The 23,930-nt window shown below is 38.6% G+C and overlaps 1 protein-coding gene across 2 annotated transcripts in view; it reads right to left on the reverse strand.

Annotated features, from left to right (window-relative positions):
- The window catches only part of CKAP5 (cytoskeleton associated protein 5), a 106,340-nt gene that overhangs the window by 73,250 nt on the left and 9,160 nt on the right, over window positions 1-23,930 (reverse strand). Inside the window, exon 1 of one of the 2 annotated variants that reach the window (XM_082659484.1) lies at window positions 14,780-14,842. The exons of the other annotated variant lie outside the window; for it this stretch is intronic. The gene's annotated coding sequence lies outside the window, so the exon portion shown is untranslated. Of the gene's footprint in view, window positions 1-14,779; window positions 14,843-23,930 lie in introns of those variants that run through there. 2 annotated transcript variants of the gene reach the window in all.

The raw sequence follows: 23,930 nt of genomic DNA on the forward strand, positions 1-23,930 counted from the left end.
GTTCATCAAAAAGAGAATGAATAAATAGTGGTATATTCACTGTGTAATATTATACAGCAACTAAAAGAACTGAAAGCATTGAAAGCAAGTACTCCAACAAGTACATGTACATGCATATTGATAGCAGCACTATTCACAATGGCCAAAAATCAGCCCAAATGTCTATCCATGGATGAATAAACAAACTGTGAAACATACATACGATGGACTATTACTCAGCTATAAATGGGAATGAAGTACTTACTGATACATGCTACAGCATGGATGAATTTCACAAACATGATGCTAAGTGAAGGAAGCCAAACACAAAAGGTTCTATATTATATGATTCCATTCATAGGAAATATCCAGAACAGATCAATCCATAGAGACAGATGGAGACTGGTGGTTGCCAGGGGTTGAGGAGAGAGGGGGAGAGAGTGGGAGTGGGGAGAAATTGCTTAATGGGTAAGGAGTCTTACTGTGATGTGATGGAAATGTTACTGTTTTGGAACTAGACAGAGATGGTGGTTGCACAACATTGTGAATGTACAAAATGCCATTGAATTGTTCACTTTAAAATGGTTAATTTTATGTTATATGAATTTCACCTCAATAAAAAAATATTTTTTTTTCAGTTCCTAGGTGACTGTAATATGTAACCTGGGTTAAAAACCTCTAATGTTACTTTCTTGGCACAAGTTTGAGCTGCAAAAGCAATCTTTCCTATCTGAGTTTCAAAAAGAAACAGTCAATGTAAGTTTTAAAAACATTTTCCAGCCAAGAGAATGTGAACAATAATATTCGATTGTTGGTATTCTGTGAATTCTCTGCAATACTTTTTTTTTCTTGTTGGTTGCTTTTCGAAACATGAAGAAAAAGGTTACCTAACCTAAACTGCCTCATATAAAATATTGATGTCAGCCTTTCTCAACTTCTGAGGTGGCCCACACTCTGTCTGTGGCATGTGTTTCTCCCAAGGCCACTCTCGCCTTCTGAGATGGCCCACACTCTGTCTGTGGAGTGTGTTTCTTTCTAAATAAATCCACTTCTTACCTATCACTTTGTCTCTCACTGAATTCTTTCTGTAATGGGACATCAAGAATCTGAGCTTCATTAAGTCCTGAAACCAGGTATACAGCAAAGTGAGAGACTGGTTCAAGATGGTGGAGAAGGACATGCTCTCACTTCCTCTTGCGAGAGCACCGGCATCACAACTAACTGCTGAACAATCATCGACAGGAAGACACTGGAACTCACCAAAAAGATACCCCACATCCAAAGACAAAGGAGACGCCGCAATGAGACGGTAGGAGGGGCGCAATCACAATAAAATCAAATCCCACAACTGCTGGATGGGTGACTCACAAACTGCAGAACACTTATACCACAGAAGTCCACCCACTGGAGTGAAGGTTCTGAGCCCCAGGTCAGGCTTCCCAAACTGGGGGTCCGGCAATGGAAGGAGGAAATCCTAGAGAATCAGACTTTGAAGGCTAGCGGGATTTGACTGCAGGACTTCAACAGGACTGGGGGAAACAGAGACTCCACTCTTGGAGGGCACACACAAAGTAGTGTGCGCATCAGGACCCAGGGGAAGGAGCAGTGACCCCACTGAAGATTGAACCAGACGTACCTGCTAGTGTTAGAGGGTCTCCTGCAGAGGCTGGGGGTGGCTGTGGCTCACCGTGGGGACAAGGACACTGGCAGCAGAAGTTCTGGGAGGTACTCTTTGGCGTGAGCCCTCCCAGAGTCTGCCATTAGCCCCACCAAAGAGCTGGGTAGGCTCCAGAGCTGGGTCACCTCAGTCCAAACAACCAACAGGGAGGGAACCCAGCCCCATGCATCAGCAGACAAGCGGATTAAAGTTTTATTGAGCTCTGCCCACCAGAGCAACACCCAGCTCAATCCACCACCAGTCCCTCCCATCAGGAAGCTTGCACAAGCCTCTTAGATAGCCTCATTCACCAGAGGGCAGACAGCAGAAGCAAGAAGAACTACACTTCTGCAGCCTGTGGAAGGAAAACCACATTCACAGCAAGACAGACAAAATAAAAAGAGAACTTTGTACCAGATGAAGGAACAAGATAAAACCCCAGAAAAACAACTAAATGAAGTGGAGATAAGCAACCTTTCAGAAAAAGAATTCAGAATAATGATAGTGAAGATGATCCAGGACCTCAGAAAAAGAATGGAGGCAAAGATCGAGAAGATGCAAGAAATGTTTAACAAAGACCTAATTAAAGAACAAACAAACAGAGATGAACAATACAATAACTGAAATGAAAACTACACTAGAAGGAATCAATAGCAGAATAACTGAGGCAGAAGAATGGATAAGTGACCTGGAAGACAGAATGGTGGAATTCACTGCCATGGAAGAGAATAAAGAAAAAAGAATGAAAAGAAATGAAGACAGCCTAGGAGACCTCTGTGACAACATTAAACGCAACAACATTCACATTATAGGGGTTCCAAAAGGAGAAGAGAGAGAGAAAGGACCAGAGAAAATATTTGAAGAGATTATAGTCGAAAACTTCCCTAACATGGGAAAGGAAATAGCCACCCAAGTCCAGGAAGCGCAGAGAGTCCCAGGCAGGATAAACCCAAGGAGAAACAAGCCAAGACCCACAGTAATCAAATTGACAAAAATTAAAGACAAAGAAAAATTATTGAAAGCAACAAGGGAAAAACGACAAATAACATACAAGGGAGCTCCCATAAGGTTAACAGCTGATTTCTCAGTAGAAACTCTAAAAGCCAGAAGGCAGTGGCACGATATATTTTAAATGATGAAAGGGAAGAACCTACAACCAACATTACTCTAACTGGCCAGGATCTCATTCAGATTCGATGGAGAAATCAAAAGCTTTACAGACAAGCAAAAGCTAAGAGAATTCAGCATCACCAAACCAGCTCTACAACAAATGCTAAAGGAACTTCTCTACGTGGGAAACACAAGAGAAGAAAAGGACCTACAAAACCAAACCCATAACAATTAAGAAAATGGTAACAGGAACATACATATCAATAATTACCTTAATCGTGAATGGATTAAATGCTCCAACCAAAAGACACAGGCTTGCTGAATAGATACAAAAACAAGATCCATATATATGCTGTCTACAAGAGACTCACTTCAGACCTAGGGACACAAACAGACTGAAAGTGAGGGGATGGAAAAAGATATTCCATGCAAATGGAAATCAAAAGAAACCTGGAGTAGCAATACTCATATAAGATAAAAGACTTTAAAATAAAGAATGTCACAAGAGACAAGGAAGGACACTACATAATGATCAAGGGATCAATCCAAGAAGAAGATATAACAATTATAAATATATATGCACCCAACATAGGAGCACCTCAATACATAAAGCAACTGCTAACAGCTCTAAAAGAGGAAATTGACAGTAACAATCATAGTGGGGGACTTAAACACCTCACTTAGTTACACCAGTGGACAGATCATCCAGACAGAATATTAATAAGGAAACACAAGCTTTAAATGACACAATAGACCAGATAGATTTAATTGATATTTATACAACATTCCGTCCAAAAACAGCAGATTACACTTTCTTCTCAAGTGCACACAGAACATTCTCCACGATAGATCACATCTTGGGTCACAAATCAAGCCTTAGTAAATTTAAGAAAACTGAAATCATATCAAGCATCTTTTCTGACCACAACGCTATGAGATTAGAAATCAATTACAGGGAAAAAAATGTAAAAAACCCAAACACATGGAGGCTAAACAATACGTTACTAAATAACCAAGAGATCACTGAAGAAATCAAAGAGGAAATCAAAAAATACCTAGAGACAAATGACAATGAAAACACGAGATCCAAAACCTATGGGATGCAGCAAAAGCAGTTCTAAGAGGGAAGTTTATAGCAATACAAGCCTACCTCAAGAAACAAGAAAAATCTCAAATAAACAATCTAAGCTTACACCTAAATGAACTAGAGAAAGAACAACAAACAAAACCCAAAGTTAGTAGAAGGAAGGAAATCATAAAGAGCAGAAATTAATGAAATAAAACAAAGAAAATAGCAAAGATCAATAAAATTAAAAGCTGGTTCTTTGAAAAGATAAAATTGATAAACCTTTAGCCAGGCTCATCAAGAAAAAGAGGGAGAGGACTAAAATCAATAAAATTAGAAATGAAAAAGAAGTTACAACAGACACCACAGAAATACAAAGCATCCTAAGAGACTACTACAAGCAACTCTATGCCAATAAAATGGACAACCTGGAAGAAATGGACAAATTCTTTTTTTTTTTCTGATGTGTATTTTTTTTTTTTACATCTTTATTGGAGTATAACTGCTTTACAATGGTGTGTTAGTTTCTGCTTCATAACAAAGTGAATCAGTTATACATATACATATGTTCCCATATCTCTTCCCTCTTGTGTCTCCCTCCCTCCCACCCTTCCTATCCCACCCCTCCAGGCGGTCACAAAGCACAGAGTTGATCTCCCTGTGCTATGCGGCTGCTTCCCACTAGCTATCTACCTTACGTTTGGTAGTGTATATATGTCCATGCCTCTCTCTCGCTTTGTCACAGCTTACCCTTCCCGCTTCCCATATCCTCAAGTCCATTCTCTAGTAGGTCTGTGTCTTTATTCCTGTCTTACCCCTAGGTTCTTCATGACATTTTTTTCTCTTAAATTCCATATATATGTGTTAGCATACGGTATTTGTCTTTCTCTTTCTGACTTACTTCACTCTGTATGACAGACTCTAGGTCTATCCACCTCATTACAAATAGCTCAATTTTGTTTCTTTTTACGGCTGAGTAATATTCCATTGTATATATGTGCCACATCTTCTTTATCCATTCATCCAATGATGGACACTTAGGTTGTTTCTATCTCCTAAATAGAGATAAATAGAGCTGCAATGAACATTTTGGTACATGACTCTTTTTGTGGACAAATTCTTAGAAAGGTATAACCTTCCTGAACCAGGAAGAAATAGAAAATATGAACAGACCAATCACAAGTAACGAAATTGAAACTGTGATTAAAAATCTTCAAAAAAAATTAAAATATTGATGTCACTGTGCTATATTTTCTGAAATGGCTTCTACTACTTCATAGCTTCAGTTTTTAAAAAAAATTAGTGTTTAAGATTTTGCTGCTTTCCATTCAAAGGAAAGGCTTGCTTCATACCAAAACTTTCCCAGGGCTTCCCTGGTGGCGCAGTGGTTAAGAATCTGCCTGTCAATGCAAGGAACATGGGTTCGAGCCCTGGCCTGGGAAGCTCTCACATGTTGCAGAGCAACTAAGCCCATGTGCCACCACTACTGAGCCTGCTCTAGAGCCAGCAAGCCACAACTACTGAAGCCTGCGCGACTAGAGCCTGTGCTCCGCAACAAGAGAAGCCACAACAATGAGAAGCCTGTGCACTGCAACGAAGAGTAGCCCCCGCTCATTGCAAGTAGAGAAAGCCTGCGTACAGCAACAAAGACCCAACACAGCCAAAAATTTTAAAATAAATAAATAAATTTATTAAAAAAACACAAAACTTTCCCAGCCACTGAAATAATGGATAGTGTTTTGTGTATACGTGTGACACTGAGGACTACTGCTCTGTATTTATCGTTTTCCAGGATCAATATACTACGAAAAAAAGCACTTCACTAATTTTTCCCCATAATTATTTTAATTTTAAAATAATTTTACAATTTAATTTTTTACATATATAAGAAAATATATACAATATATGTGTTAGGAAGCATTACAATAAAATTGATATATTGACCTACCACCCAAACTGAAAATTAGGACACTACTAATATTATTACTGCACCTGTGCATTTCTTTCCTACCCCATCCTTCTTACCACAGAAGCACTTTCCTAAAGTTCACCTGGTTCTATGCTGTAGTCAGTCACATATTCCTAAATAAAATTAACTGTGCTTGTTTGTGAGCCTTAGAAAAATGTTGTAGTCTTCCATAAGTTGCTTTTTTCATTCAATGTTTCATTTGTAAAATTCATCCATGTGGTATACTGTAGTTTAAATCTACTAAAAGTGTGGTCCAAAGACTTGTGCTGTTTCACAAACTTATCATTCAGAGATAAGTACAGAAATAGAGGTAAGTGTTTAGAAACTGCCATAACATCTATTCTATCTTCTTTTATTATAGTGATTTGAGGAACTGAAAAAAGTTCAGCAAGGCTAAAGTATAAAATGCAACAAGAAAAGTGAAAGGGTATAAAGAGTAAGGCTAGAAAGTAGTCCAAATCAGACCCTGGAAGGTCTTGTAAGCAATGTTAAGGAATTTAGACTTTATCCCAAAGGTAGAAGGAGACTTTGAAGGACTGTAGACAGGAAAATTTCATATGCTACCAAACTTGCATTTTTCAAAGACTATATAATGTAAATATAAAAGCAATGTAAAGAATGTCTTGGAAGGCAGTTAACAATGGAGGGAAATCAGTTAGAAGGCTGTAATCTAAATGAAGGATGATGATGGCCTGGAACTTAGAGTAGTAGCAATGCAGGTGGAGAAAACGGGATGGATTTTAGAGCTACAAGGAATGTCAAGGACTGTCTTTATTGAGTGACTGTAGAAGGAGTATAAGACACAGATGAAAATGAAGTTTTGGGCAAGCTGAGTTTGACATGTACACTAGACGAGGGTAGATGCGGGAAGCAGCTGGAGATTCAAGCCTGGTATTCAAGAGAGAGATAAAAATTTAGGAGTTATCAGTAGATAAATGTAATTAAAACCAAGGGGGTGGATGATAGTACTGAGGGAGAGTACATAGTGAGAAGAGCCCCAGGTTAGAGTTTAGATGAAACCAGCATCTACAGGACAGGTAGATGAGCCCCTTAGACCACCATGTACAGTGTCTGACACATATAAAATGATCAATTAATGTATGCTGGGGAAAGAAAAAAAACCCACAATAACTCAAAATGCAGTAACAGTCTTATCAAATTTGAGTTTTTGCTACTTGAGGGAAACTTTATTACTTTCTATGTCTGGCTGCAAATCTACACTTAAAAAAAATTAAAAGAATTCTGTATCTTCAAAACCACCACTAACTTGAGGTTGAGGCCTTGGGTAAGTTACTTAGCCAAATATATATTGCCTCAGCATGCTTGTGTGTAAAGTGGGAATAATAATACATACCTCAGAGAATTGTTGTGTGGATTAAATGAGTCAGTACATGTAAAGCTCTTAGACTAGGTACTTGGCATCTAGCAAGGGCTCAAAAAATGTTAGCAACTTACTATCATTATTTGGCATCCCAAATTTGAATTTATTTCATTTCTAAATTACAGTTGACTTTATTTTGGAATTTTATAGGATTAAAAGAGCAAGTCTATAGGCACCTCAGAATATTGTTTAATGCATAAAATATATGATCATATTAAATCAGTTATGTTGAAATAGTTATATATGTTGAATATAATATAGTTATGTTGAAATATAGTTATCAAAATATTTTGAAATGTGAATATATGGGCTTCTCCATTAATATATTAAATAAAATCCAGCAGCAGATTTAATAACTACTGTAACTCTTGTTATGAATAAAAAATATGTATATATTTTTTTTTTTACTGTATGCGGGCCTCTCACTGTTGTGGCCTTTCCCGTTGCGGACCACAGGCTCCGGACGCGCAGGCTCAGCGGCCATGGCTCACGGGCCCAGGCGCTCCACGGCATGTGGGATCTTCCCAGACTGGGGCACGAACCCGTGTCCCCTGCATCGGCAGGCGGACTCTCAACCACTGCGCCACCAGGGAAGCCCTAAAAATATTTTTATATACTACATAACATGATTATGAAAATGATTTCTATTGGTGACAAAGGCATAGGTTCTTATAATATTATTGTAGTTTATTGCCTACATTATTAACTGAAGAAAATGTCAAAATTTCAGTTAGGACTTCCGGTGGCACAGTGGTTAAGAATCCACCTGCCAATGCAGGGGACACGGGGTTCGATCCCTGGTCCGGGAAGATCCCACATGCCGTGGAGCAAATAAGCCCGTGTGCCACAATTACTGAGCCCAGGTGCCACGACTACTGAAGCTCGCACACCTAGAGCCCATGCTCCACAACAAGCAAGCCACTGCAATGAGAAGCCCGCACGCTGCGATGAAGAGTAGCTCCCGCTCTCTGCAACCAGAAAGCCCGCACGCAGCAACAAAGACCCAACGCAGACCAAAAAAAAAAAAAAAAGAAAGAAAGAAAAAGGAATTTCAGTTATAAGATTAGTGCAAATAAAGATGTAATTATTTTTCCATACAAATTTACAGAGTCCCTGAATTCTAACCCAGCTTAAAATCTCTTGATCTACAACCTTTCAAATTCTATGATCAAAAACTTTAGGGCATTCCCTGAGGACATGTAACTCTGCCATCAGTTTTGATGTGGAAACACTATGATATATAAATGTTGTTGGACAACAGTAGTTTTAAGAGTAAAATATGAAAGGTTTAAAAAAGCTAGCTCTGTCCTTTATTTATTGAGACTTTATTTTCTCCTTTGTATTTCCATTGTATTAGATAAATAAATGTGAATGTAGAATTGTAAAAAAGAAAAAAAAAAAAAAAAGACTTTAGGGCACTGCTTACAATCATCTCAAAGTCCCTAGTTAAAATAATGGTTAACACCCACCCTGTATTTCAGTAGCACTTTATATTTTACATGTATTTTTACAATCATTCATTTTCTATGTATTTCATAATGTAAATGCAAGCACGCTGTTATATTATCTCATTCAGGTTTAGTTTCTTTCTTTTTCATATTATTCTTAGTTATGTGACTCTTACTAAACTATAAGATTCTCTTGAGCAAAAGCCTTTTGTCTTATTAATCTCTATCTTCAAAAGGGTCAAATAAATAAATAAAGTATCATTATCCTCTTTTTACATATGGGGAAAAAGAGGTTCAGCGTCCTGCCCAATGTCACTTAAGTAGGGGAGAATGGTCTAAAAGAGATTTCTTTTTTTTAATTTATTTTTGGCTGCGTTGGGTCTTCATTGCTGCACACGGGTTTTCTCTACTTGCAGTGAGCGGGGGCTACTCTATGCTGTGGTTCATTGCGGTGGCTTCTCTTGTTGCGGAGCACAGGCTCTAGGCACGCAGGCTTCAGTAGTTGTGGCACACACACTCAGTATTTGTGGCTCATGGGTTCTAGAGCACAGGCTCAGTAGTTGTGGTGCACAGGCTTAGTTGCTCCGCAGCATGTGGGATCTTCCCGGACCAGGGATCGAACCCGTGGCCCCTGAATTGGCAGACGGATTCTTAACCACTGTGCCACCAGAGAAATCCCTGAAAGAGATTTCTTGATACCTAGTTTGGTGAAATTCCTACAACTGACCTACATATGGTTTCTACATTATCTATAGTGAAATCTATTCACACTCTACAGTATAAATAGTAAGAATTATTTTGGTGATTACTTAACTCAATAAAAATATAAAGGGCAAATGAGAGTATGTATGAAAGACAAGTTTATTTGCCTCCAAAGGACTTAGGTAATTTAGGGAAATTTAAAATACAGTTAGTTGGTAAGGGGGAATCATCCCTAATCAGCAGCTGCCGAATAATCAAGCCTAACTACCCAGTTGGGCCTCAGAACACTGTTAACCTGTCTTTGCGTAAGAAAGAAATGACTACAGTTTTAATTATAATTTGGGGTTATCCACGTAGTCCGACCCTTCTCCCTCACAACCCTTATTCCATTGAATACTGACTCTACCAGTTGAAAAGGAAAATCTTTCATTGAGATTAATAAAAAAACTAAAGGGTGGTAGACTATAATTTCTATAGCTCATACTAGTTTTAAATTTATGACTATAATTCTAGAATATTTGCAGGGGGGACAGTAGGGGAAAGTCATTAAAGTGGCTACCTGTTTGTAAGTTAAACTTTGCCTCTATCTGCAAATTTTAACTAGCCATTATCACAAAGGAAAGTAAAGGCCTTAGGAACATTTAGAACATATTCAGGAAGTAATGAAGAGGACCCTCAGAGTTCATAAAACGGAATACATGTAGAATAAACCAACAATTTCATGAAAAGTCACACCAGTTAAAGGCCTGAGTGATCTCTTTAGAGAAATGTAGTGCTGTTTTCAATATACACAGCAAATTAAAACCAAACTAACATTCATAATAGCCAAAGAGTGGAAACAACCCAAACCTCTATCCACTGATAAATAGATAAAACGTGGTAAATCCACAGAATGGAGTATGATTCAGTAATAAAAATTAAGTACTATAAAGAATTCCTAAAACTCAACAACAAAAAAAGCAAACAACTTGATTAAAAAATGGGCAAAGAACTTGATTAGACATTCATCCAAAGACAGACAAATGGCCAATAAGCACATGAAAAGATGCTCAAGATTACAAACATTAGGGAAATGCAAATCAAAACTACAAGTATTACCTCACACCTATTAGGATGGCTACTATCAAAAACCCAGGAAACAACAAATGTTGGCAAGGATATGGAGAAATTGGAACCCTTGTACACTGTTGGTGACAATGTAAAATGGTACAGTTACTGTGGAAAACAGTATAGCCGTTCCTCAAAAAATTAAAACAGAATGACAATATGATCCAGCAATTCCACTTCTGGGTATATGCCCAAAATAATCGAAAGCAGGATCTTGAAGAGATATCTGTACACCCATGTTCATAGCAGCATTACTCACAACAGCTAAAATATGGAAGCAACCCAAGTGACCACTGATGGATGAATGGATAAGCAAAATGTGGTATACACATACAAAAGAATATCATTCAGCTTTAAAAGGACAGAAATTCGGACATGCTATAACCTGAGTGAACCTTGAAGACGTTATGTTAAGTGAAATTAAGCCAGCCACAAAGAGACAAACAGTGTATGATTCCACTTATATTAAGTACTTAGAGTAGTCAAAATCATAGAGATAGAAGGTAGAATGATTGTTGCCAGCAGATGGATGGAGAAGGGTAATGACGGGTTACTGTTGAATGGGTGTAAAATTTCAGTTCTACAAGATGAAAAGAATTATGGAGATGGATGGTGGTAGCTACACAACATTACAAATGCATTTAATGCCACTGAGTTGTATATTTAAAAATGCTTAAGATGGTGAATTTTACGTTATGTGTACACACACAAAAGAAGTGAAGTACTGATACATGCTGCAACATGGATGAACCTTGAAAACATTATATTAAGTGAAAGAAGTCAGTTGCAAAGGACCACTTATTATATAATTCCATTTATATAAAATGTCCAGAATAGGCAAATCTATAGAGACAGAAAGTAGATGAGAGGTTGCCTATGACTGGGGTGTTTGGGGATATTAGAAGGGTGTTAAGGAGTGCGGGGTTTCTTTTTGGGGTAATGAAAGTGTTCTAAAATTGACTGTTAGTGATGGCTGCACAAATCTATGAATATACTGAAAGTCAGTGAATTGTACACTTTAAATGGGTGAATGGTACGTAAATTATGTATCTCATTAAAACTGTTAAAAAAACAAACTAACAAAGTTTACTAACAGAAGTCCTTAGGAGATAAGAGTGATTTGTTAAAGTTGCCGATCATTTTACATGTGAATGGGCTGGGTGTAAAATAATAGGATCTAACACTAAGGAGTTACTCCATTCCAATTTTACCTAAAGCATTCATTTGATGAATTTCCCTATGGGTAAACCATGACTCAAGGAGTTCACAGGAGTAAAAGTAGATGTCTAAACAAATAACCATAATACAAAATGTATTATATGTGGAAAGTGCCCCAAGCAAGAGACAAATAAGGGTTAAGGGAGTTCAAAGACAGGATCAACCGCCAGTGAGCAAGGGATGGTCAGTGAAAAATCTCATAGAAAGGATGACATCTGAGCTCAGTGATAAATGATAGGTAGATTTAAAAAAATAAAAACAAAAACAAAACCAGGAGTGGAGAAGAGATATTTTAGTCTGAGAAAACAAGAAAGGCAAAGTCTTGGAAGTAGAAAAGTACTAAGCATGTTTAGGGAACACTAAATGGCTCCATTTATTAAGTATAAGACCAGAAAGACAGACTAGGGTCAAATCATGTATAATCTTGAATATTAAGCTAAACAGCAGAGGATGCTGATGACCTGAAGCAGGGCAATGACATGATCCTAATTACTTTAGAAAGATAAATCTATGCAGAATGAATTGGAAGGGAGAGAAAGTAGAGTCCTGATAGGAAATTACTGCAGTACTCGAGGACAAAGATAAATAGAAGCCAGACTCCTAGGAATGGAAAGGATGAGCAGAGGAGACTGAAGGGAATTACATTAAAGAAGCAGAATCAATAAGCCTTAGCAACTAAGGATGTAGGAGACCTAGTAGGAGGCTCCAGTCTACATGACTTGGAGAACAGTGGTGCTAATGACAGAAAAATCTCAGAAGAAAGTTCTGAGTTGTTTGTTTTGGGGGAGTGGAGGAGAGGTTAAGAATATGATGAGTTTGGTTTTAGACTTGAGAAATATGATCTTCAAGTGGCTGGAAATGTGGGACCAGGAATGAACAGAGGGTTCTGGATTTTATAAACATATAAACATTCTATAAACATAGATGTATGAAATCAAGTCTTCATTACATAGCAAGGTTTGATGCTTTAAGAGTAAATAAAATTGCCAACAAAGAGAAGCATTAATAAAATTAATTTGACCTATATATGATGCTTGCTATGGTTCAGTCTAGTCAATACTACAAATACTCAGAAATTTCAAATTATTCGGCACTCTCAGGAGGTTTTACCCTAGCCTAAAACAGAGGAAAAGGCAAGGGAGTCAGCTAAAATATATCTGTTCCACGGAAATATTATCATTTTATACCACGGCTGTATCTAAAATGTCTTCCAAAGAGCTCAAGTACCATAAAGTCCACACTACTGCTGAAGAAGGTTTAGATGTAATTATTTATTTTTAGACCAAAGGTTAAGAAATGTTTCCAAAGACATACATAAAGACACAACTTGGAGTAAACTCTGAACTCAGAATAAATTTCAGTTTAGTGTTCAATATTTAAGTGTGCATAATGTACTATCATTAACATATAGACCCCTGCAATCTATGCATTTTCTCATTCATCAACCAGCTAAAAGTAAGGCACAGGGAGATTAAGTCATCAGTAATGTGAGAGTTGGGCTAGAACCTTTGTCTCCTATCTCTCAGTCCACCCACCACTCTTCCCCATCACTCAAGGGTCCATGTGTAGTGTCCTTTTACTTTAAATTCCTGTACCACGACATCTTATAAAAATAGTTATACAGCTACTAAACATACTGTTTTAGCTTTCTAAAGCTAAAAGAAGAAGAAGCTATGACAGTAAAACTATTTTATGGCTAATTCTCAAGCTCTTGACCTTCAAAAGCTCTTCACTATCACAACACAAGAGATCTAGATCTGATTACCATTCCTGGACTCTCACTTCTGGCTAAGGAAATGCTACTGCAGAAGCACAGAATGAGTCTGAAAGAAGTTTGAGGAAAAATTCTGCCCACTCAAAAAGCAAACCCTGGGCTTCCCTGGTGGCGCAGTGGTTTAGAGTCCGCCTGCCGATGCAGGGGACACGGGTTCGTGCTCCGGTCCAGGAGGATCCCGCATGCCGCGGAGAGGCTGGGCCCGTGAGCCATGGCCGCTGGGCCTGTGCATCCGGAGCCTGTGCTCCGCGGCGGGAGAGGCCACAGCAGTGACAGGCCCGCGTACCGCAAAAAAAAAAAAAAAGAAAAAAGAAAAAGCAAACCCTTTGAACGACCAATAAAGAATGATGTAAATTTGCTCAAAAAAGGAAATAATTAGAAAACAAGGATAAGACAAAATACACATACATGCCCAGAAATCTTTACTCAATCTATGTCTAAGAAGGCCAACTGGATTAAAGAAGCATAGCAATTATGTAACTGTCACAGAAAACTTTAAATTTTATTACTTGGCTAAGCGAGACAAAATCTCATCACTTAAGTAGCCAGTAACAAAAATGACAAGCCTTTCCCTCTAATTTAAAAAAATCTCACTACCTCCAGGTAATTCTCATTAACAACGACCAGTGTTATCCTCTTGTAGTATTCTGCATTATCAGGGGGCCAGAAATGTGAACTGCTCCTCTAGTAGGTTATCTCAACAAACTTGGGTGGGCTTACTGTACTAGTCCTGGGATGGTGGCCTCCCACCAGTTCCTTCAGACAGGGGTAAAGAGCTGACTCTTTCACACGGTGCTATTCGTATCAGTGGGAAAGAGGGTTAACTGACTCTCCCTAATAGATGATCACCGTCAGTGTCTTCAAAAGGGGGACTCTAGTAACACAGGCCTCTGGGGAGACACAGAGCTAAACCCGGCTGTGAATTAGGTCAACTTTCAGAGTTACTGCTCAATTGTACCAAGGTAGCTGAAAATCTAATGCTTACTCATCCCAAAGCTACCCAGGTCTCCAAATGCCAGGCTAAGGACCCAAGGCCCAGGGCACTAGATCCAGCTCCACCCATCTAGCTTAGTTGGATTATACAGGGTAAAAGCAATCCTCGCCTCACTCCAAGTAGGAACCAGGCTGGGGCAAAGCTAGGTTCTGGGCACCGCTCAACCACTGCATATCCAGACCAGCACCCTAGGGCCGCTGTCACCACCCAGAAGTAGAGCAGATGCCCCAGGCTTTAGCTCCCTGCAGCCGGCATTGTTTACGCTCTTTCGCCGCCTTAGCCTCTGATAGGCCAGGAAAGTCCCCTGTACAGTCCACCAGGACTTCCGGCATGGGCACGGGATGCTTGACCCTAGCCCGCAGTTTGACACTTACGCTCCCCAGGCAGGGAGAGGTCGGGGCCCTACGGTCCGAGGCAGAATCTGCAGGAATACCGGACGGGCGGGGGCGGTGGTGGCATTGGTGCCGAGGCCGCTGAGAAACGCCTCCTCGGGGGCGGGGCCCAGAGCTCACTGTCTGAGTGCCCGCCCCACCTCGCCCCCGCCCCAGCACACACTGACGGCTTAAAGGGGCCGCAGCGTGCCTTTGCTCAGAGGTCTGCAGGACCCAGGGCGCTCCTTCCAGCCCAGAGGGCTTCCAAGGCAAGAGGTGAATGGAGGCCCAGCCAGGGAAACTCCACCGCAGCTGGGTGGGGACCTCTTTTTTTGTGGCAACACAGATAATGTTCCAGAAACAAAGGAGGTGACCTGTTCTTACTATCACAATCCTAATTCCTCCTCCAGGGGCGAAAAAAGTTGCTGCAGGAAACAGTCAAAGCATCAGGGTAAACATATAGCCCCCATTATGTAAGTGGCTTCTTCCATTAACTTCAGCGGTTAGTGTTTTTCAAATGGCAACTCAAAGGCACAGAAAAGAATTCTGACAGCCTGCACTGCTTCACCTCACCCTCTCAGTGACTTCTTTCTCTTCTGTACAACATGAGGAATCCTAGACAACGATAGAAGACGGAAGTAGGGGGCAAAATAGAAAAATAACATTCTCCTTCTTGTGAGTAAAATGTGATCTTTGAAACATTGGCCAAGAATTCACTACAAGTCTATGTAGATAAAGAAATCTTGCGTGCAAATACAATTGTGATGTGCAGTCATCTAATGTAATATGAAGAGTTCTTGTGAAAAATTGTAGGAGAAACTGGATTAATATCTCAGGGAGTTAAGTAATGGTCTCTGAGGTCTCCACAGGTCATTAATGAATTTTAAATTTCTTTTCATAGGAGGAATTTTTCCTCAATCTCAGATTATAAGGTTTGTATGCATTCTGTGTCTCCTTTATAACTGTCAGGAAAGAAATTTATGTGGTTATTAAGCTGGTGTTACCTTCATCTAATCTTGATGAATAAACATACCTTATTAAAACCGTAAGCCACCACCAAACCTCTACGGGAATCAATTTAGTAAAGCTAAAGACCATTTACAAGTGCCCTAACATCTTCTATCCCAAAAAGGGGTTCAAGAGGAAATTTAGATTCCAAAGAACAGGCCCAAAGACTGCTCTAATATGGAGCAGACCCAGATTACCCTTATTCTGAAGGTCTTAGAAAATTCTAGGCTAAGGTTATCATGAAGAGATACTGATTCAGATTAGAATAGTCTGATTTTGAACTGCCAAAAAAATCTCATTTTAAAGTGCATTTAACTGTGAATGATACTTTTGAATTAAGTAATTAAGACCTTCTTTCATTCTGTCTGTATCAAGCTTATCACACTGCTCTGAGAGTAACAGTTTGTAGATCAGCCTTCCCATTAGATTGTGAGCACCTCAAGGGCAAGGGTTGGAATGTAGCTCACTCATCTTTTTTCTGTGTGATACCAAATGAATACTCAATAAATAATTAACACAAAAGGTATGACCAACACTTATTTTGACACAGGAGTCCAGATAACTTCAATAAGCATACTGCAGTGAGTATATGTGCGCATGCACACACACAAATGGATAATACCCAGTGCTGTGTTTATTAGTGAATTAAGAATTTAGAGAGAAAAAATCCATTTACTGTACAGCTCAGTACAATCAGATTTATATCTTTTGCCCCAAAGCAAAGACATTTTATATAAATATTCCTAAGTAATACTTAGATATCTTACCAAATATCACAGCCCAAACACAGCCCATCTTATTTTGGTTACTGTATCTTTTTCTTTACTATACCATGAAGAGACTCAACTGGACATGTAAAACCTTCATAATTCAACAAATTACCAGATAGAAGTATTCTCCTTAACAGGGCAAAGTTGAAACTGTTTAGGAAATGATTTAGCAAATATTATATATGGAAGAAAACATGGGAAAATGATAGTTCATATATTAGAAAGGTAGCATTTCTTGTGCTTTTAAAAAATCCTTCTTCATTGTAATGTTTTTCCTGCAACAAATCAAGCAGAGATAAGAAAAATATTTATTGTACACATAGCCAGAGCAAGGGGGAAAGAAGTTTTAAGCATTAACTGGAATTCCTTATTAGATCATATTCAGTGAAGGAAAGAGGCCAACTTAGAGATTAAGAGCATGGACTCTGGGGCCAGAATGCTTAGTTCAAATCTGGTTGTGCCGTTTATTAGCTGTGTGGTTTTAGACAACTCCTACCTCTCTGTGCTTCTGTTTTCTATTTGTAAAATGAGGAATTTTTTCACCTTATTGGGTTATTAGGAGAATTAAATGAGTTAAGTTTATTATATTTGTAAAGTGCCTAGAATTAATTGCTATACATAAGTATTTGGTAAATAAAATACATAACGCTCAACAAATACTGTCTGCCTTTTCTGTTACATTCCTTTTAAAACTAAAATGAAAACGTATAGCAGCGTCCCCCCCCCTCCCCCGACTGCTCCTAGTTACCTGTGTTCTCAGCTGTCAGAAGTAGTGTTAACTGAGGATCAGAGGGAGAAGAGGTCCCCCAATCTAAGAACTTTTAAGTCAGGTTTACTGAGGTATAACTTACATATACTAAAATAAACTTAAAAAATTTTTTTATTGGAGTATAGTTCATTTACAAAGTTGTGTTAGTTTAAACAACTCCACTTACAATAGCATTGAAAAGAACAAAATATTTGGGAATAAATCTAACCAAGGAGATGAAAGACTTGTACACTGAAAACTACAGAACAATGCTGAAAGAAATTAAAGAAGACACAAATAAATGAAAAGACATCCCATACCCATGGATTGGAAGACTTAGTATTATTAAGATTCCATATATCAGAAAATAATCTATAGATTCAACACAATCTCTCTCAAAATTCCAACAGCATTTTTTTTGTAGAAATAGAAAAATTAATCCTAAAATTCATATGGAATCTCAAAGGACCCTGAATGGTCAAAACACTTTTGAAAAAAAAATGTTGCAGGGCTCTCTTCTTGATTCCAAAACACATTAAAAAGTCACAATGATCAAAACAGTGTGGTAGTGGCATAAAGACAAACAGACCAATGGAACAGAATAGAGAACCCAAAAATAATCCCTTGCGTTTAGGGTAAAATGATCTATGACAAGGGTGCCAAGACCATTCAAAGGGGAAAGGATGGTCTCTTCAACAAATGGTGACTGGAAAAACTGGATAGCTACATGCAAAAGAATGAAGTTGGACGTTTACCTTACACCATACATAAAAATTAATAGGACAATGGGGACTATATCAAACTTAAAAACTTTTGTGTATCAAAGGACACAATAAACAGAGTGAAAAGATAACCTACAGAAGGGAAGAAAATATTTATAAATCATTTATCTGATAAGGGGTTAATATCCAGAGAATATCAAGAACTCCCACAACAGAACCCTCCCACACTGTTGGTGGGAATGTAAATTGATACAGCCACTACAGAGAACAGTATGGAGGTTCCTTAAAAAACTAAAAATAGAACTACCATATGACCCAGCAAACCCACTACTGGGCAAATACCCTGAGAAACCCATAATTCAAAAAGAGTCATGTACCACAATGTTCACTGCAGCATTATTTACAATAGCCAGAACATGGAAGCAACCTAAGTGTCCATCGACAGATGAATGGATAAAGAAGATGTGGCAGGGCTTCCCTGGTGGCGCAGTGGTTAAGAATCTGCCTGCCAATGCAGGGGACACGTGTTCGAGCCCTGGTCTGGGAAGATCCCACATGCCGTGGAGCAACTAAGCCCGTGAGCCACAACTACTGAGCCTCCGCGTCTGGAGCCTGTGCTCCACAATGGGAGAGGCTGACAGTGAAAGGCCCACGCACCATGATGAAGATTGGCCCGCGCACTGCGATGAAGAGCGGCCCCCGCTCACTGCAACTGGAGAAAGCCCACGCACAGAAACGAAGACCCAACACAGCCAAAAATAAATAAATAAATTGGGGGGGGGGAGACGTGGCACATATATACAATGGAATATTACTCAGCCATAAAAAGAAACGAAATTGTTATTTGTAGTGAGGTGGATGGACCTAGAGTCCATCATACAGAGTGAAGTTAAGTCAGAAAGAGAAAAACAAATACCGTATGCTAACACATATATATAGAATCGTAAAAGAAAAATGGTCTGATGAACCTAGGGGCAGGACAGGAATAAAGACACAAACGTAGAGAACGGACTTGAGGACATGGGGAGGGGGAAGGGTAAGCTGGGACAAAGTGAGAGCGTAGCACTGACATATACACACTACCAAATGTAAAATAGATAGCTAGAGGGAAGCAGCTGCATGGCACAGGGAGATCAGCTCGGTGTTTTGCGACCACCTAGAGGGGTGGGATAAGGAGGGTGGGAGGGAGACACAAGAGGGAGGGGATATGGGGATATACGTATGCATATAGTTGATTCACTTTGTTATACAGCAGAAACTAACACAACATGTAAAACAATTATACTCCAATAAAGATGTTAAAAAAAAGAACTCCCAAAACAACAAAACTCCAAATAACCCAATTAAAAATGGGCAAAAGACTTGAATAGACGTTTCTACAAAGATGATATACAAATGGCCAACGATCATAGGAAAAGATGCTCAACATCACTAATCATCAGAGAAACGCAAGTCAAAACCACAATGAGATATCCCTCACACCCATTAGAATGGTTACTATCAAATAAACAAACCAATTTAAAAAAAAAACAGAAAATAACAAACGTTGGCAAGAATGTAGAGAAACTGCAACACTTGTACACTGTTGGTGGGATTGTAAAATGGTGCAACTGCTATGGAAAACAGTATGGAGTAACCTCAAAAACAGTATGAAGTAACCTCAAAAAAAGTAAAAATAGAATACCATATTACCATATGATCCAGCAATTCCACTTCTAAGTGTATGTATGGGTGTGTGTATATATATATCCAAAAGAATTGAAAGCTGGGGCTCAGATTTGTACATCCATGTTCAAAGTAGTAGAAGCAACCCAAATGTCCACAGAAGAATGAATGAATGGATAAGCAAAATGTGGTAAATACATACAATGGAATAGTAGTCTTAAAAAGGAAGGAAATCCGGTTACATGCTACAATATGGATAAACTTTGAGGATATCATGCTAAGTGAAATAAGCAAGTCACAAAAAGACAAATATTATATGATTCCACTTACATGAGGTATCCAAACTATTAAATTAGCAACAGAAAGTAGAATGGTGGTTATTAGGGGCTGGGGGAAGGAGGAAAAGGAAAGTTGTTTAATGGGTACAGTGTATCAGATTTGCAAGATGAAAAAGGTTTTGAGATGTGTTTCACCACAATGTGAATGTAGTTAATTTAAAATGATTACGATGGTAATTATTTTGTTACATGCTTTTTTTTTAAGCTGCAATTAAAAAAAAAGTGAGATACCTGTCTATTCAATAAAATGCTCTATAGGTATTTAAAGAAAAAAAAAGACAAAGAAGACTAAAGAAGATATTTAAATACTGATGCGGAAGAAATCTATTATTAAGTTTTAAAAAGAAATTTGGAGATAGCCTATGAAGTCTAATTCCTTTTTTTGTGTTTAGTAAAAATAAAAAAGAGGGTCATACACACTGGTGGTAGGCTGATAATGACCCCCAAAGATATTGGGCTGTAATCCCTGAAAACTTTAAATGTTTTATGTGGAAAAAGGGTCTTTGCAGATGTGATTAAATTAAGGATATTGAGATGGGGAGATCATCCTGGATTATCTGGGTGAGCCTGAATGCAATCACATGTACCCTTATGAGAGGGTAACAGAGGGAAATCTGACACACACAGACAAGAAGGCGATGTGAGATGGAGAAGAGCAAGATCAGAAGAGGCTGGAGTGATGCAACACAAGCCAAGGGATACCAAGAGACGCCAGAAGCTGAAGAGGCAAGGAAGCAGTGCTTCCCCAGGGCCTCTGGAGAAGTATGTCTTTGCCTCAATATTAGCCTCCAGTAAGACTCACCCTAAATTTTTAAAAAAATTCTTATTGAAATATTGTTGATTTACAGTGTTGTGGTAGTTTCAGGCGTGCAGCAAAGTGATTCAGATATACATACATACACACACACACACACACACACACACACACACACATGTGTGGATTTTAAGATTCTTTTCCATTATAGGTTATTACAAGATACTGAGTGTAGTTCCCTGTGCAGTAGGTCCTTGTTGGTTATCTCTTTTATATATACAGTAGTGTGTATATTTTAATCCTAAACTCCTACTCACCCTAAATTTTGGGCTCTGGACTCCAGAAATGTGAGAGAATAAATTACTGTTGTTTTAAGCCACCAAATTTGTGGTCATTTGTTTCAGCGGTCATAGAAAACTAATACAACATTGTACATGTTTGAAAGCACATAAAACTTTTCTGGATGGATCCATAGAAAACTTAACTATGACCACTTTAAAAGAGTAGCTAAAGGGACTAGCTAAAGAATTTTTACTTCTCACTTTAATACCTAGCCATGTCTTTTTTCTTTTTTTTTTTTTTGCGGTACGCGGGCCTCTCACTGTTGTGGCCTCTCCCGTTGCAGGGCACAGACTCCGGACACGCAGGCTCAGTGGCCATGGCTCACGGGCCTAGCCACGAACCTGTGTCCCCTGCATCGGCAGGCGGACTCTCAACCACTGCGCCACCAGGGAAGCCCTCTGTTTTCTTTTTTAAACAACAAGTTTCAATATTTTCTATCATAATGCTTTTAAAAGCTCTAAAACTTTATAATTCCAGCCTGGCACCTTGAGGATGGATCTGTCTATACTCATCCCATAAGCCTCAATTCTTCCCCTTAACATTTTTTGGACACCATATCTCCTTTGAAAGAAAGATGTGAATCTTTTTTTTCTTTAAATAAATTTATTTTTTTATTTTTGGCTGCATTTTGTCTTCGTCACTACACACGGACTTTCCCTAGTTGTGGCGAGCAGGGGCCTACTCTTCATTGTGGAGCATGGGCTCTAGGCACACGGGCTTCAGTAGTTGTGGCATGTGGGCTCAGCAGCTGTGGCTCGTGGGCTCTAGAGCGCAAGCTCAGTAGTTGTGGCGCATGGGCTTAGTTGCTCCATGGCATGTGAGATCTTCCCAGACCAGGGCTCGAACCCGTGTCCCCTGCATTGGCAGGAGGCTTCTTCACCACTGAACCACCAGGGAAGCCCCCTGAATCTTATTTATTACCCCAGCATCCAGCAGAGTGCTTCGTCCTCTAACACATAATTCCTAAAATAGCACAATTTCATCAAATCATAGAAGTCTTAAATATACAATAAATGTGTTCTTTGAGTTTATAAATAAAATATTGTATGTTGAATGCGTATTTAAATGTGAAAGGGAAACATGATATATTTAATGGAATTCTAAAGTAAACCCACTTTCAAAGTGAAAAATTATTAAGTAATAGATTTCAAAAAATTTATAAGATTTTTGTCACTTTTTTTAGTACCTATTTTTTGATTATAAAATCCATTAAAAGAGGGAAATTTTAATTTTAGAATCATTTGGTAAAGTCATGGCAGAACAGTTGCTTGTAATAAATCTTATTACAGAGCACTCTAGTCAAAATTAAATTCAATCTAAATTGTCGTGTTGGGCGCTGGAGTTAGATCTGAGTTCTAAAGCTTGCTTTGTCACACACTAGCTGAGCCTCAGTTTCATTATCCGTCGTAACAGTACCATCTTCATGTGGTTCCTTATTTAATACACACTTCTGGAGCATTCATTATGTGCCAGGCACTATTCTAAGCACTTCACATATACTAACTCATTTAATTCTCATAACTCTGAGATTGATATTAGCCCCATTTTACAGACAAGAAAACTGAGACATAGAGGTTAACTAACTTGCCTAAGGTGATTCAACTAACTGTAATGGTGAACTGTTGAAGTGAAAATGAGATTTCTGCTTTATACCTGTTAAGAATCCCCGCAAATACCCATATTATCCCCCTGTCCCACAGGTACACTTAGTATGTAGCTAAGTACCTAATACAGAGTAGCATCTCATGATCTGACACTATTCTGTATTAGGCACTTATCTACTTACTGAGTATGGGAAGTGAAATACAGTAGCCCAGGGGCAATACTATGAGGGTGTAACAGAGGTACTTAACCTGGACTGGAGGGTCAGGGAAGGTCTCCTTGAGAAAGTGATATTTAGGCTGAGAACTAAAGGAAATTAATATGGATTAGCCAGGCATAGGCATAATGACTAGATTTAATAAGAGATTGTTTCAGGCATGTGTGTGAAAAGCCTGAAAGAGCTAGGCAAGATAAAGAACAGAACTGCAACTCATGTGGCCAAAACAGGAGTTGAGAGAAAGGGCAGACTGAAAAGGGCCATATCATACAAAGCCAGTGACTTTATGCAAGGAAGTAGTACTAACAGATGGCACGGAAACATCAAGCACTCAAGAAACAGTGGCTATCCTTGTGTTATTTTTATAAGCATCATCCCAGAGTTATCTAGAGATTTTAGAAAGACTTCAGACTTAACCAAACCCACATTTCAGTCCTCTGGTTCAAGAAAGGCCTAAGTTAGCTTAGAGCTCTTGGGACCAAGTAAGGCAAGTCTCCTCTGATCTAAAACAAACCATTTCATTGGGTGTATAAGCAATCTATTCCTTTTTATCCTATAGAAAGCAAATTTACTACTAGTTAAACAAGTAAATGTCATTTTATAATACTCAAGGGGACTGTCCATATTTTGTTTGGAGGAATCCCCCATATTAAACATAGCTCAAAATAAGTGGGCAGTCCTCTAAAGCATAAAAAAACTGTTTTCCCTTACTGCCCAGAGATTTCTGATATGGGATCTGGTCTTTACTCCCAAATGAAGAACTCATGCTAGTTCTAGACTAGGCGTTTTTCATGAGACTTTCTTTTTTAAAAGGAATGTATCACATAAGAAAAAGGACCAGAAGAAAAGTGTGTAATTAGAGTACTGAAAAAAATTCCTAAAATCTAAAAATGAGAGACTTCATATTTTAAGTGAATAAGGACATGAAATGATTTAAAAAAAGACACTGCAAAAAAATACATAAAAGAAGTAAAACAGCAAAACAAAT

The sequence above is a fragment of the Grampus griseus genome (assembly GCF_964374135.1).
Source record: "Grampus griseus genome assembly, chromosome: 8".
NCBI lineage: Eukaryota > Metazoa > Chordata > Mammalia > Artiodactyla > Delphinidae > Grampus > Grampus griseus.